General features: G+C 40.8%; 1 protein-coding gene across 1 annotated transcript in view; it reads right to left on the reverse strand.

Moving 5' to 3' along the window:
• Positions 1–12,608, reverse strand: part of DTNA (dystrobrevin alpha) — a 356,259-nt gene extending 343,651 nt beyond the window's left edge. The window contains exon 1 of the mRNA XM_032595369.1: positions 12,403–12,608. The gene's annotated coding sequence lies outside the window, so the exon portion shown is untranslated. The remainder of the gene's footprint in view (positions 1–12,402) is intronic.
• Positions 12,609–15,216: the final 2,608 nt, after the last annotated feature.

The following is a 15,216-nucleotide window of genomic DNA, read 5'->3' on the forward strand; positions in this document are numbered from 1 at the left end:
TCTGAGAGTCAACGTTGAGTGTTATTTTTCGGTTTACACTTGCATGAAAAATGTGGATTGGGCTTCTATGAAGATGAAGCAGAAGTCATTTTCCCTCTTCCTTCCACTAAGTACAACTAAAACCCTTGACATTATACATAAAATAAGCATAAAAGACTCTGAAGGTTGGAGAGAAGGCAAACCAGCTAGGGGCCTTAGGGCCCAAGGAATGACATAGTGGTGACTTTCTTGGGTTTTTGCATTGCTTCATATATCCCAGATGTGGAACTGAAGAAACCGGAAACCCAGAAAGGCCAATAGACACAGATGAGAAAAGGGAGGCCAACAAAAAGCATGCTTTGTCTAGCCAAAGGACGAGGAAAGGAGCAACATAACAAATAAAAAAAAATATTTAGACAATAATGGCTTTATTCCAGCTATAGGAGACAGAAAAAAAAACGTAGCCCTAAGACCTCCATCTTCAAAAGGCTGTACCAAGGAGCCCCATATTTCCTCATCCCCACTAATGTAATGGCCCAGAAGGCCAAGGACAGAGCTGGTACTTTCAGTCCCATCAAGTGGTAATGAGACTTCCTATCATCCACCCCTACTAGGTTGTCAATGGAGACTATGTGGGGAGACTGAACTTTTACCCCTCCACCTGGCAAAATCAAGTCTCCCCTCCCTATCTCTATTGAGTGGTGTCATGGGAGGCCTACTGGAGAGTCAGGACTGTCATCAGGGCCCAGGAATAATCAGATCCCTTTCTTGTCCCTATGTTGTGTATGGATTCCACTTGGGGAACAGAAAGTAGCACTTCCACCATTCTCAACAAGGGAGGAATCAGTGAAGACCTAGTGAGGAACTTGAATTCATAATCCCCACAGTAATGCGGAGCCCCCTTGGGTGACAAGGGAGACTGAGTGAGGAGCCTGCACTTCTCCCCCCACCTTGCAGGGATGAGGTGACACCATCCCCATTTTGCCCACTGGGGTGATATTAGTGGAAGACAACTAAAACAGAATGTTTAAATAAGATCCAGAGTCTCTTAACATAATAAGAATATGGCCAGGTTTCAATAGAAAACTATTCATCGCACCAAGAACCAGGAAAATCAGAAACTGAATGAAAAAAGACAATCTAGGGGCACCTGGGTGGCTCCGTCGGTTGAGCATCTGACTTCAGCTCAGGTCATGATTTCACACTTTGTGGGTTGAAGCCCTGCATTGGGCTGTATGCTGGCAGCTCAGGGTCTGGAGCCTGCTTTGGATTCTGTGTCTCCTTCTCTTTCTGCCCCTGCCCTTCTCTCTCTCTCTCTCTCTCTCCCCCAAAAATAAACATTAAAACAAAATTTTTAAATAAAAAAAAGGCAATCTATAGCTGCTAACAATGAGATAACAGAGAAATGTTAGAATTATCTAACAAAGTTTTTAAAGCAGCCATAATAAAAAAAAATACTCCAATGAGCAATTTATGAATATACTTGAAAGAAAAAAGTAGAAAGTATCAGCTAGAAAAAAAAAAATAATACATGAGAAAAAACTAAATAGTGGGGCGCCTGGGTGGCTCAGTCAGTTGAGCGTCTGACTTCGGCTCAGGTCATGATCTTGCAGCTCGTGAGTTCAAGCCCCACGTCGGGCTCTGTGCTGACAGCTCAGAGCCTGGAGCCTGCTTCTGCTTCTGTGTCTCCCTCTCTCTCTGCCCCTAACCCACTCACATTCTGTCTCTGTCTCTCTCAAAAATAAATAAACATTAAAAAAAAAGATTCAAGAAAAAACTAAATAGAAATTTTAGAACTAAAAAAAACCCCAATGATCAGATATAAAATATTGTGGGTAGGCCCAATAACAGAATGGAAGTGACAGAAGAAAGAATCTTTGCGCAAATTACCCAGTCCAGGGGCACCTGGGTGGCTCAGTCGGTTGGGCGTCCGACTTCGGCTCAGGTCATGATCTCACAGTTTGTGAGTTCGAGCCCCGCGTTGGGCTCTGTGCTGACAGCTCAGAGCCTGGAGCCTGCTTCACATTCTGTGTCTCCCTCTCTCTCTGCCCCTTCCCTGCTCATGCTCTGCCTCTCTCTGTCTCAAAAATAAATAAATGCTAAAAAAAAATTACCCAGTCTGAACAACAGAGAGAACAGACTGAAATAACAACAGAGCCTCAGAGACATGTGTGTGGTAGGCTGAATGATGGCTCCCAAAGATATTCAGCCTGGTCCTAATTCCTGGAAGCTTATGTGGCAAAAGGGGATACTGTAGATGTGATTAAAGAGCTTGAGATATGGAAAAAACAATGACTATCCAGGGGGGCCTTACATATAATCACAGTGCCCTTAAAAGAGGGAGTAAAAGGAGATTTAACCACAGAGAAGAAAGGAGGAGATGTGAATACAGAAGAGAATAGATTGGTGTGAAAAGGAATTGTGAGTCAAAGAATATTGGTAGCTTCCACTAGCTAGAAAAGGCAAGAAAATGAATTGTCCTGTTACACCTTCAGAATAAACCAGCCCTGTCAACACCCTGACTAACCCAATGAAACTCATTTCTGACTTCCAGCCTCCAGAACTGTAAACAAATAAATATGTGTTATAAAATAAACTTATGGAAATTCGTTACAGCAGCCATAGGAAAATGATACTATAACAAAGATCTTACATTGGTACTATGGTACTATAATAAAAGATCTAACATTCATGTCTTAGAGACCTGGAAGGAGAGGAGAGGAGAAAATGGAGAAAGCTGAAAAAGTACTCAAAGAAATAATGCCTGAAAACTTCCCAAGTTGGAGAGAAGACATAAATCTACAGATTCAAGAAGCTGAATAAATTTGAATGCCAAAGAGAATAAACTCAAAGATCCATGCTAAGACAAAACATAGTTATATTTATGAAAACTAAAGGTAAAAAAAATCTTAAAAAGGACAAGAAATGACACTTACGTATAAGAGAAAACCAAGATGATTCATAGATGTTTCAACAGAAACCATGAAGGCCAAAAGGAAGTGGCACGTTTTTTTCAAGTGCTGAAAGAAAAGAATTGTCAACCTAGAATTCCATATCCGGTTAAAATATCCTTAAGGAATGAAGGGGAAATCAAGACATTCTCAGGTGAAGGAAAACAAAGATATTTTTCACCAGGAGACCTGTCTGCTCTAAAAGAATGGCTAAGGAACTTTCAAAATAAAAAGGAAGCAATAAATGAAGGCATGTCAGAACATCAAGAAAGAAGAAAAATATGGATAAATACAATGGACTTTCTTGCTCCTCTCAAGTTTTCTACGTGGTCTTTGACATTTGAAGCAAAAATGTTAGCACGGTGTGATGTATGCAGAGGAAATATTTGACAATTATACTATAAATGGCAGAGAATAAAAGGATGCAAAAGAAGTAAAGTTTCTATGGTTCACTAGAATTGATAAAATGTTAACTGAAATAGATAGTGAAAAATTATATGTATAGACAAATAAAAATAGAATTGTACAAAAGCTCAGGTAACTGACAGAAAGGCAAGGGAAAACCCATAGAGAAAGTAAAAAAAAAAAAAAAAAAGAGAAAGAGAGAGAGAGAGAGAGAGAGAGAGAGAGAAACCAAAAACTGTACTGGCAGAAATAAGCCTAACATATTAATAATTGTAGAAAATACAAATGGTCTAAATACATCAATTAATTGATATTGGCAGAGGGGCGCCTAGGAGGCCCAGCTGGTTCAGTGTCTGACTCTTGATTTCAGCTCAGGTCATGATCTCATGTTGGTGGGATCAAACTCCGCATCCAGCTCTGAGGTGAAAGTGCAAAGCCTGCTTGAGATTTTCTCCCTCCCACTCTGTCTCTCTGCCCTCCCCCCTCAACAATAAATAAACATTTAAAAAAAATAATGAAGCAGGGGATATCACTAGAGACACTGCAGACATCAAAAGAACAAAAATAAATATGTGCAACTCTATACAAATAGATTTGACAACTTAGATGAAATGAACCGATTCCTCAATAAACTTAAATTACCACAACTCACATAATATGAAACAGATCATTTGAAAAGCCTATAAAATATTGTTATGGGCTGAACTGTGTCCTCCCAAAATTAATATGTTGAAGTCCTAACTCCCTAGTCCGGAATATGATCACATTTGGAGATAGGGCCTTTAAAAGGATGATTAAGTTTAAATGTGACAGTTAGGATGGGTCCTAATCCAATTTGACTGGTGTCTTTATAGGAAGTGGAAATCTGGACACAGAGACACCAAGGATGCACACACAGAGGAGAGACCATGTGAGGACACAGCAAGAGGTCAGCCATCTGCAAGCCAAGGAAGAGCGTGAGAAGAAAACAAACCTGCTGACACCTTGATCTTGGACTCCCAGCCTCCAGAACTGTGAGAAAATACATTTCTGTTGTTTAAGCCACTAGTCTGTGGTATTTTGTAATGCCCGCCCAAGGAAACTAGTACAAGCATTGAAGAAATTGAGTTCATCACTAAAAAATAAAAAACAAAACAAAAACACTAAAAAAGAAATCTTCCAGACTAGTTGCTTTCACTGAGGAATTCTACCAAATATTTAAAGAAGAATTAATACCAATTCAATACCAATTCTACACAATCTCTTCCAGAAAACAGGAGAGGAGGGAATTGTAACTCATTTTATGGAGCTCGTATTACTCTGATACCAATAACAAGGACAGTACCAAAAAAGAAAACTATAGACCAATATCTCTTATGAATATAAATGTAAAAATCTTTAACAAAATATTGGCAAATAGATTATACAAGAAATGATACACAATGGCTAAATGTGGTTTATTGCAGGGATGCAAAGCTGGTTCAATAGTCAAAAATCAATGTACTCTACCACAATAATAGGCTAGAGAAGGAAAATTAAATGAGTATCTCATTTGGTGGGAAAAAAAGCATTTGATAAAAATTAATACCTACTCGTGATAAACACACTCAGAAAAAACTGGACCTGAGGTGAAATTTTTCAATTTAATAAAGAACATCTACAAAAAATTTACTGCCGATATAATACATTACGGTGAAAGACAATCCTTTCCCCTGACGACCAGCAACATGGTAAGAATGTCCACTCTCAGCCCTCTAACATAATACCGGAAGCTCCAGTAGTGCAATAAGACAAGAAAACAAAAGGCATACAGATTAGAAAGAAAAAAATAAAACTGTCCTTACTTGGAGATGACGTGATGGCCTACATAGACCACTCTAAGAAACTACAAAAGACATTTAGAGCTAAGAATTCAGCAAGTTCCCAGGATACAGGTAAACATAAAAAAAAAAAAAACACAATAAATTCCTATATACTTGTGATGAATATTCCAATAGGTGTGGTGATATAGCTCACTGTGGCTTTAATTTGCATTCCTTAATGGCTAATAATGTGGAACATCTTTTCACGTGAATATTTGCCATTTGTATATCTTTAGTGAAATGTCTTTTTAATGTCTTTTGCCCATTTTCTAATTGTTTGTTCGTTTGTGTTGGGGGAACTGGGTAAAAGGGACGATGGGATCTCCCCGTATTATGTCTTACAATGGAAGGTGAATCTCCAATTATTGCAAAATAAAAGGCTTACTTAACAAATGTGGATTGGATCTATTCTAACTTTTCAAATTATGTTTGGCCATTTAAAATAAACATATGGTATGACTTTTATGTTTATCTGTATTACTTTTTACAATAATATGTAATAGTACACATGTTACTTTTGCCCATGTTGGTACAGGTGACAAAAGAAGATACAAACAAAGCTGTGCTCTTTTCTCTACCATGTCAATAGTATCAACTCTGTTCAGAAAACAGCTTGCGTGGTATATGCAGGTCTTGGCACTGTTCTTGGCTTGTGTGTATTGTCAAATAGGCTACATCATGCATTCGCTTAAAATAAACCAGAGCTTTATGTTCATTCCTGGACTATACATCCCCAATGAAAAAGAGAGATATCATCCATTTTTTCAGTTTAGTCTCTACTTTGCTGGTGATTTTATGTGGGGATTACCTTCCCATGCTGAAGTTCTAAAACATGGTTATTGTTGATTCTTTTTGTTTCCTAAATTTTTTAAATGTTTATTGAATTTTGAGGGAGAGACAGAGCACGAGCAGTGCAGGGGCAGAGAGAGAGAGAGACAGAGAGAGAGAGAGAGAGAGAGAGAGAGACATAATTGGAAGCAGGCTCCAGGCTGTGAGCTGTCAGCACAGAGCCCGATGCGGGGCTCCAACTCATGAGCCATGAGATGGTGACGTGAGCTGAAGTCGGATGCCCAACCGACCGAGCCATCCAGTCGCCCCTTGTTGATTCTACTTTTACATTAAATCATAAGCCATTTTTAGGTAATAAAGCTATTGAAGGGAACTGGCTAATTTTATGTGGAAATCATTAATTTGTTCACTACTATTGTACTGTTCTTCCACGTGGGCATAGGATTGGATTGCCCTTCTTTTCTATCTTCTGGTTAGGAATGGTTATATAATTTGCTTTGGCCAATAAAATATGAGTGAAAGTGGCAAGTCTTGATTACTGGTAGAAGCCTTTTACAACTTGTGGGTGATTCAACATGTTCCCATGTGCCTGATGAGAGATGAGAATGTTTGGATGATAGGGGTCTTATTAGCATGAATCTCTAAGAGAAGAGGATATAGAATAGAGTCTTTTACTGATAGACATGGGCACATGGCATTAGCAAGAAATACACCTTTGTACTTTTCAGTCACTGAGACTTGAAAGTTGTTTAACTGCATAACCTAAACTATTATAACTGATTAACATATTTTATATTTACATCAAACACACACAATCCTCTGCAGTAGGACCCTATATATACAATGATATCAAATTGTAAACTCCAGTTCATGAATTGTTCATCAGTATACTTGATGTCATCCCCCACTCTGATAATCCCCTCCCCACACACACACACCCCACAAAGTCAGATCAAGACTTTGGTATGAATTAGAGCAATAGTTGACTAATGATTCCATGATATCAAGGTTTGTATGAAACTGAGCATATACAGAAGTGATGCATCACATTCTTGATAGGGATACCTAAGTCACAGAAAATGCATGCACTGCCTTAAGCATTTTCAATGGTTTCAAAGGAAAGAATCATGAACTTGTATGTGTGCTCTATGTACAAAGTGGGATTACTATGAACATTCATCATGATCATCTGCATGTTACCCATCATTTTCAGGGAGAAAACACTGACCAACATTTTCAGACCCTGTGCAAAGATCTTTATATGCATTAGCACATATTTAACTAATTAGTACTTCACTTTGCTCATAACCTATCCCATGTGTCTCAGGTTAGCATTACCCAGATAATATTTAAAATTACTAAGTTTTTTTTTTAATCATAACAATTGCTATGAGTCATGTCAGAAGATCCCAATGTAAAAATTAACAGGGCTTCTAAATTTTACCAAGACAATTCAACAGGTGTTTCTATGTCATACTTTATATCCTCTTTGTAGTGCATACTCTGGACACACATTGGGGGTAGGTGAAACAGGTAACTTAAAATTCTTAAGTGTATTGATGGTCCCAGAACTTCCAGCTATTAAAGATATTCCCCAAATTATTTGAGATGCTTAAGTACATCTCCTCGATGTTAAAAATTTCATTAGTTTAGGGGTGCCTGGTGGCTCAGTCAATTAAGCGTCTGACTTCGGCTCAGGTCATGATCTCATGGTTTGTGAGTTTGAGCCCCTCACCGGGCTCGGTGCTGACAGTTTAGAGCCTGGAGCCTGCTTCATATTCTCTCTCTCTCTCTCTCTCTCTCTCTCTCTGCCCCTCCCCTGCTCACACTCTGTGTGCGTCTCTTTCAAAAATAAACATTAAAATTTTTTTCTTTAAATTTCAATAGTTTCAAGTGCTGCTCAAATAACTATTTTTGAATTTAAAATTATGTAACATATAATGACAAATTTCTCATAATCTAGCAGTCACAGGTGGCTAGGAATTCATGTATCTCTTCTTGTTTATGTATATTTTGCCTATAAAATATGGGGCAAAAGCACTGCCATAAAAGAAGTTCTATTTTTTTTTCCACTCATTTTCATTAAGGGAAAAGTAACCAAAAGATCAAGTTGGGAGGTGTTATTTCCAAAGACGACGGGAATTTAACGCACTAGTAAAACTATGAACTAGATGTTACACATTGATAGTTAACAGTGTGAAGTACAGTATTAGAATACTTGAATTTAGGGTTCATCTCTACTTCTATGCCAGTGGTCATGATTATTGTTCTCTTTGGGCTTCAATTTCCCATTCTGTAAAGTGTGTGTGTGGGGTAATACATGCAGACCTCCAGGCCATTGTGAAGCATACACAAGTTAATTTTTACATAGCCAATAGAATAACCAGCACATAGTAAATATTCAATACATTTAAATGGATTTAAATTGTAATACAGGGGTGCCTGGGTGGCTTAGTTGACTTAGCATCTGACTCTTGATTTTGGGTCAGGTCATGATCTCACAGTTCCTGAGTTGAAACCCCACATCCGGCTCCGTGCTGACAGTGTGGAGCCTGCTTGGGACTCTCTCTCTCCCTCTCACCTAATCTCTCCCTCTCCCTCTCTCTCTCTCCAAATAAATAAAATAAAACTTTGATTGTTCATACGTCCCCAGCATATTCATCAGTTAATATCACCTCCCTTACTCTGGGGCCTCTTCTGTTCTCTTGGACACTTTAGGGCATGTTAGGGACTGTGTGAAGAATCAATTGCATTTCTGTTTTGAGACATTCTGCCACTTTAACAACTACCCGACACACACACACACACACACACACACACACACGCACACACAACTACTTTTTAAAATTCAAAATAAATTGTTGAGGCAAAGAAAGAAAAGGATTATGTTTCACTAAACTTAAATATCTTTCTACACATATAATAATAACCACGTAAGGGTACCACATGCTCTATATGCTTTAAAAGTTATTGATAGTTTTGTAAACCCCACCATGTCCCAAGATGGATAACGAGGGTAAATAGTATTGCTCCTGGTGAATAAAGAAGTCTAGTGATAACCAGAGTGGGACAAAGGTCTCTGATTCAGAAAATAATTCAGAAAAGATTTATGAAAGCATTTAAGAAGACAATTGACTTAGTCAACAGCTCCTCATGTGTCATTCCTCCACATTCCTGTGACTGCTTGGACATCTTGTTCTGTCTGGTGCAGAATCCTCTATTACAATTCCTATAGAATTCTTTCTTTCAGAGAACTTACCTCAATTTGCAAATAAACATTTATTTGTAGAATTAGTTTACTAAAGCCTCACACCCTCCATGTTGGCAGGGCTCACTCATCTTTCTGCTTAATGCTGGTCCCCAGTTCCCCATCAAGCACCTAAAACAGAGGGACCCTCAGGAAGCAGAGACAGCTTTCCCCAAACTGAAGGTATGGGACTTGAAAGGAAAAAGTCATGCCAAATCTACCAGACGAAGTACAAGTAGCAAAGGAATGCTTTTTCTAAAATAAGTAACAGAGGCCAGAAAATCGGGACAGTTCTGAGTCAGATAAGAAAGGTTATACTTATGTATTATAATATTTATGCCTTAATAACAATAACATTTTGTATAAATAGACTTGAAAACTTCAAATTCAAGTTTCAATATCAAAAGCACTGTGTCTGATGGCAGGCAACTGTTTTGACCACAGCTCTGCACTCTGGTATCCCAAAATAAAATGGAAGCCATAGTTTGGGGTGTGGAGGATGTTAACCACCGAAGGATGGGATGATTTTTTTTTCATGTCCAAAGAACACGTTTCCATGTAGTTCCGTTGGATCCTAGTCTTTTCACTTATAATGTTGAATAATTATGGGTTTGAAATATGTATACTGAATTTAATTAAACTGAGAGACAAGAATTAAGGAAAGCGATGAATGTCAAAATAATTTGAAACTGGTAATGTGAAGGAGCAATTACATTTACTTGAAAAAAAATAATAGATGAAGACTTAAGAGAGACATCCGTCCAATAAAATGAATATCATGAAAGCTCAATGATAAGCTCAAAGAAGGTAATTGCCTAAATGTGTGCAGTTGGGAGTCTGCCCCGTTGATACCCTTCTTCACATCATGGTTCATGTAAAACAAGTGGAGATTTTTAAAGTATTTCAACTTAGAACTAATGAGAAATTTTGATTTCAACCTTCACTGCTACATAACTTTGTACAAAGCACATACAATTGGCTAAAAGGTATAGACATACATGAACACCCTCAAAATATAACCTGCTTTTAGTCACTGATAGTTGAAAAAGAATTGCATAATTCTTTTAAAACTGCCTAACCTCTTGTCAGAGTGATTGGATTAAAGATGATTAACTTGTTCAAAGATAACGGTGCTCTGAAGAAAATGATGGCTGTGTTTTGAGCAAAGAACAGACTAATACCTTAGGAAGTTTAAAATTAAGTGCAAACAAAAGTATCAATTCAGCCATCTGCTTTGTAATAATTTACTTGGCCGATAATCTTAACTGAACATCTTAACTTTGCTGATAAATGCTACTTTAGTCTATAATTGTTGTAGGTAATTTGGTTAATTGTGACAAAAGTACTCAAAGGATATTTGCTATAATTTACATTTATAATCCACTTTTAATAATGGTATTAAAAATCAGAAAACATTGTGTCCAATGTCTAGCGCATAGTTAAGATGTTCATCTTGGTAGAGAAATGTAGTCAATATATGAAACAGAGACGACGTTAGGCACAATGGGGTACCATATATATGCCTAGATAGATAGATAGATAGATAGATAGATAGATATCTGTATATAATGCTTAAGAGTGCACTGAGAGCCCAACTGGGCTCTAACATTTAATAACTGTACAACTTTGGGTAAGTTATCTCTCCTCTCTGTGTCTAGATTGACTCAACTGTAAAAGGTGGATAATATTATTAACTACCCCTTATGTTGCTGTAGGGATTAAATGAATGAAAGCATACAGAACTGTACCTGGAACGGATGGAGAGTGTTTTTTCCTAAAGTTTCTACCTTTGTTATAATCAAGAGAAGTCTATTTTTTTTTTGTAAAAGAAATTAGTAACAATATAGGCTTCTGTTATGTTCAAAAGTAAACACAAACACGTTAATACCAAGTGATCCTAATAGAGAACAAGAACACTCGAACGTAAACATCAACTCAAAAGACCGATTTTTTTTCAAAGCAAGAATGAACCTAATGGTGGTAAGCTTCACTGCAAGTGTACATCCAGGATCCCCCCACCCCCTCCAGGCTCCACACTTATCTTCTCAAAGCCATGCCCCTAGCCTGCTGAAGAGGAAAGTTTCACTACCGAGTCCCAGGAATGGTACCGTTGAGCCCGGCACCGCCGTCGGGCCACCCCTCTCCTCTCCTTGGCTTTGGTCTCTCGGCAGACACCTCTCTGTCTCCCACTCCAGGCGTCAAGAAGAACCCTCCGTCCGCCCTCTGCCCAGCGGAAAACTCCAAAATGGGCAACAGGCTATAACAGCTGGGGCCACTCACCGCCGCCCCGGACCCACATCCGCTGCCCGCCACCCCCCAGCGCCGAGCGCCCACTCCCACACGGCATCCGCCCGGGGAACCGCAGTGCCTTGCAACACGCGCAGACGCCGCCGGCTGCAAGGGACCCATCGCAGCCTTCCCGGTCGCTAAGCATCCCCCCCCCCTCCCCAGACCGCTCCCCAACGCGAGTGCCATCCCTAATGGAGGTGGCCACGCCACCTCCCAACGGCTCGGCCCGCGAGGACGACCGGGAGCGCAGCGCCGACCACAAAAACAACTCGAGCCGCGCCGCGACGGGGCCGGCTGCCATCGCCAGCCCGGGAGCGGCGCGGCGCGGCGGCGACAGCGGGGGCTGCGGCACACGCGGCCGGGCCTCCGCGGGCGGCCGAGATTTACCTGCGCGGCCCCGCGCCCCCGGGCCGGCCATCCTGCAGCAGCCGCTACCGCCGCCCCGCGGGCCCGAGGCGCCGCCCGCCGCCCGGGGAGGCGCCGCGCCGCAGTCCTGGCTGCGGCGCCCGGCACATGGTTGGCGCTCGCGGCGGCCGGCGCCCGCGCACAGGTGGGAACCCCGCGAGTGGGCGTTGGGGCGATTCCCTTCCCCAGCCGGCGCTCGCCGCCCGCTTCCACTCTTGACTTTGCCGGTGCGCGGCGCCTGCCCTTGCTCCGGCAGCCGAGCCGCCTGTGCCCGCGCCCCGGCGCCGTGGGCGGCTGCGGTCCCTGCGCAGCTCGGGCTGCGCGTCATGTGCATCTCCCGCCTCGCCGCTCGCTCCGCGGCACCGGGCGGCCCGGGGGGCAGCGCTCGGCGGCCCGGCCGGCCGGCGCCCACTCCCCGCCCGGCACACGGACCCCCTCCACCCCCGCGCCCTCCCCCATCCCGGAGCTGTCAAGGAGGAAAACGCCTTACACACACCTTGGAATGGACGGGCGCCTCAGTCACCGACTCGCCAAACTCTTAGAAGGTGTCCATTGGTCTGTAGGGAGGTTTGGGCATGGAGTAGGAGCCGCTTTCTTATTATTTAATAATGTTGGAAGTGCCGGGTCCGCTGCCAGAGTTGTGGGTCATGTGGGCACAGCAGAGGCTGGCTGCTGCCAGTACCAGGGTTTCCTGAGGATCCTGAAACTATGATCTCATCCTCCTCATCCGCCTCCCCCGCCCCTCTCTCCGCGGGCGCGCACGCACAGCACACACACACATACACACACATGCACACACGCGCACACACGCACTCACACTGCATGCACTATCCTCCTTCCTTGACCGAAATATTCCTCCAGGGAAATACAGTGTTCATGCTCTTTATTGGAAAAAAAAAAAAAAAAATCCTCCTGGATAGAGATTGTTCTCTTTCAAAGCTTGATTTATGTGCTTTGTTTATTTGCTACAGTTTTCCCTCACACGTGCAAGGGATGCGAACAGAGCCTCAGAATTAAAATAAAAAATAATCATCTTCTTATGTTGACCCAGATTTTGGTGAGAACCCAAGAACTCAAACAGTATAATTTCAATTTGAAACAGAGGGGATAATATACCAGGCTTGAATGTGGAATAGTGCTAACACCTGAGATGTATGCAGTGGGTTTCCTTCCCAAGCTGCAAACATTTCCCAAACATTACCTCATTTATTTGCAGAGGAGGAGGTGGATGAGAAGGCAAATAGTATTTTCACCTCAGAGATACCGAAGCATGAAGCATAAGTCAGATAACATGACTTACCCAAGTACACGTAAGTCAAAAATCTCAGTATAAATATTAATTGTACAGCTACTCACAAGTTGCTAATTCACTATCATCAATCGCTGGAAACTTTAAGGTTACTGAAAATATGAAGATATTCTTGATTATTTTAAAGTTACCAACTACCTTGCAAGCTAATTAATTAATTGGTTTTTCTACAAGGATATGTTTTAATATAATTTTTCTCTTGTATATTTGCATATGTTTTCAGTTTTATGATTTCATATAATTTTCTTTCTTTTGGGGGGGTATGTGTATTTGTTATATGTCTGTGTATTCATGTGTAAATTCCTATTCGTTTGTATTGTTTCAACTAATTGTTTCATAGTAATATGAAGCAATTATAGTCAATGTTTTTGGGGTAGTCACCGATTTCATAATGATTTGTTATATATCACTCACCCTTTCTAAGAGCCTGATGTATATGAGAACTGTGCTGTTTTGAAGGATATAGAGAAGTTTGAGACACGGAACCTATCCTTCATTAGTTTACATCTAGTTGTTCAGACAAGATATATACATCTATCGATGGATGGATGGATGGACAGATAGATAGACAGCTACACTAAATGATCTACAGATGAAACACTCTATTATTTGTGGTGTTATTTGGTGAATTGCCACAAAGAAAATATAAGAGACACTCCTTTTTACTGACTTAATTTGTGTTCCATGTTTAAATGATTTCATTGTCTCTGTGCCCCATAGTTCAGTCTTTGACCCCCACAGTAATCTAAATGGCCAAGGTAATATGCTGACTTTGCCCTTCTCTTTCATGTGCATCCTACATAAATACTAAATGGGGATTTTTTTTTTAATATTGTGAAAGTTCTCACCAAGAACGCTCTTGGGTAGCTTTTGTTCGGAAGAAAATGCAGCAGCTAAGCAGCCTTCTAAAATGGGACGAGGAGAAGGCAGAAGAGTAAGCAGGGAAGGTGGGTGGAGAGGGAAGAGTAAAGGGAATTAAGAAATTACAAGAAGAAGGAGAGAAGAAGAAAAAACACAAAAGAAACAGAAGATCAACTTTCATAAATCTTTTTTTTAATATTTATTTATTTTTGAGAGACAGAACACGAGCAGGGGAGGGGCAGAGAGAGAGGAAGACACAGAATCAGAAGCAGGCTCCAGGCTCCGAGCTGTCAGCACAGAGCCCGACGCGGGGCTCGAACCCACAAACCATGAGATCATGACCTGAGCCGAAGTCGGCCACCTAACTGACTGAGCCACCCAGGCGCCCCAGAGGATCAACTTTCAAATGAAAGCTAACATTTTCCAAATTTTGCTGCATGGAAATCAAATTTAGGAAATCATAGACTTTCTTATTGTTACCAGACATGACCTTTTGATAAGCCTACAGGATTCAATGGGAGAGACACCAGGTGTCAGTCCTGTAGAAGCTGTCCCGAATGATCTCAATGTTAAAAATTGAGTGGATTTTAAAATGGATTTTTTAAAAAGTGGATTTAACTACGGGATCCACTAGAAGAAATAAATAGACTGATCAGTGTAATGTAACAAGAAAAATGACAGTGGGATGTGACATTTTTTAAGAAGAAATTAACACTGAAATTCAGGGAGCTATATAGAAAACCAAAGGCACAGGTATATTGAAGTGGGCAATGACAAGTTATGCATGCAATATTTAAAGCAAAATAATAGTAGTAATAGTATATTTTTAAAGTACTTCAGATTTTTCATAAAGCTTTTCATACAGTCTTTACTGAGCAAAGCAATAATTAGAGAAAGGCATTTTGTCGGCTTTATTTTAAAGGGAATATGATTCTCCCTCATTTTCTGCACATCGAATGAGAAGTGCTGAAAATAGTCACTCATTGTTTGGGAAATGTCATTTATATCTTCTGATCAGTCAACACTCAAGATGTTGCTCAGTACACCCTCTTCCAAGCCCTCTCATAAACAACACAGCTAGGTGGTTCCTGGGCATAGATCCTCAGCAGTGATTTATAATCCAGGATTTTACACAGGTGA

This window comes from Lynx canadensis, chromosome D3, assembly GCF_007474595.2.
Source record: "Lynx canadensis isolate LIC74 chromosome D3, mLynCan4.pri.v2, whole genome shotgun sequence".
NCBI classification, from domain to species: Eukaryota; Metazoa; Chordata; class Mammalia; order Carnivora; family Felidae; genus Lynx; species Lynx canadensis.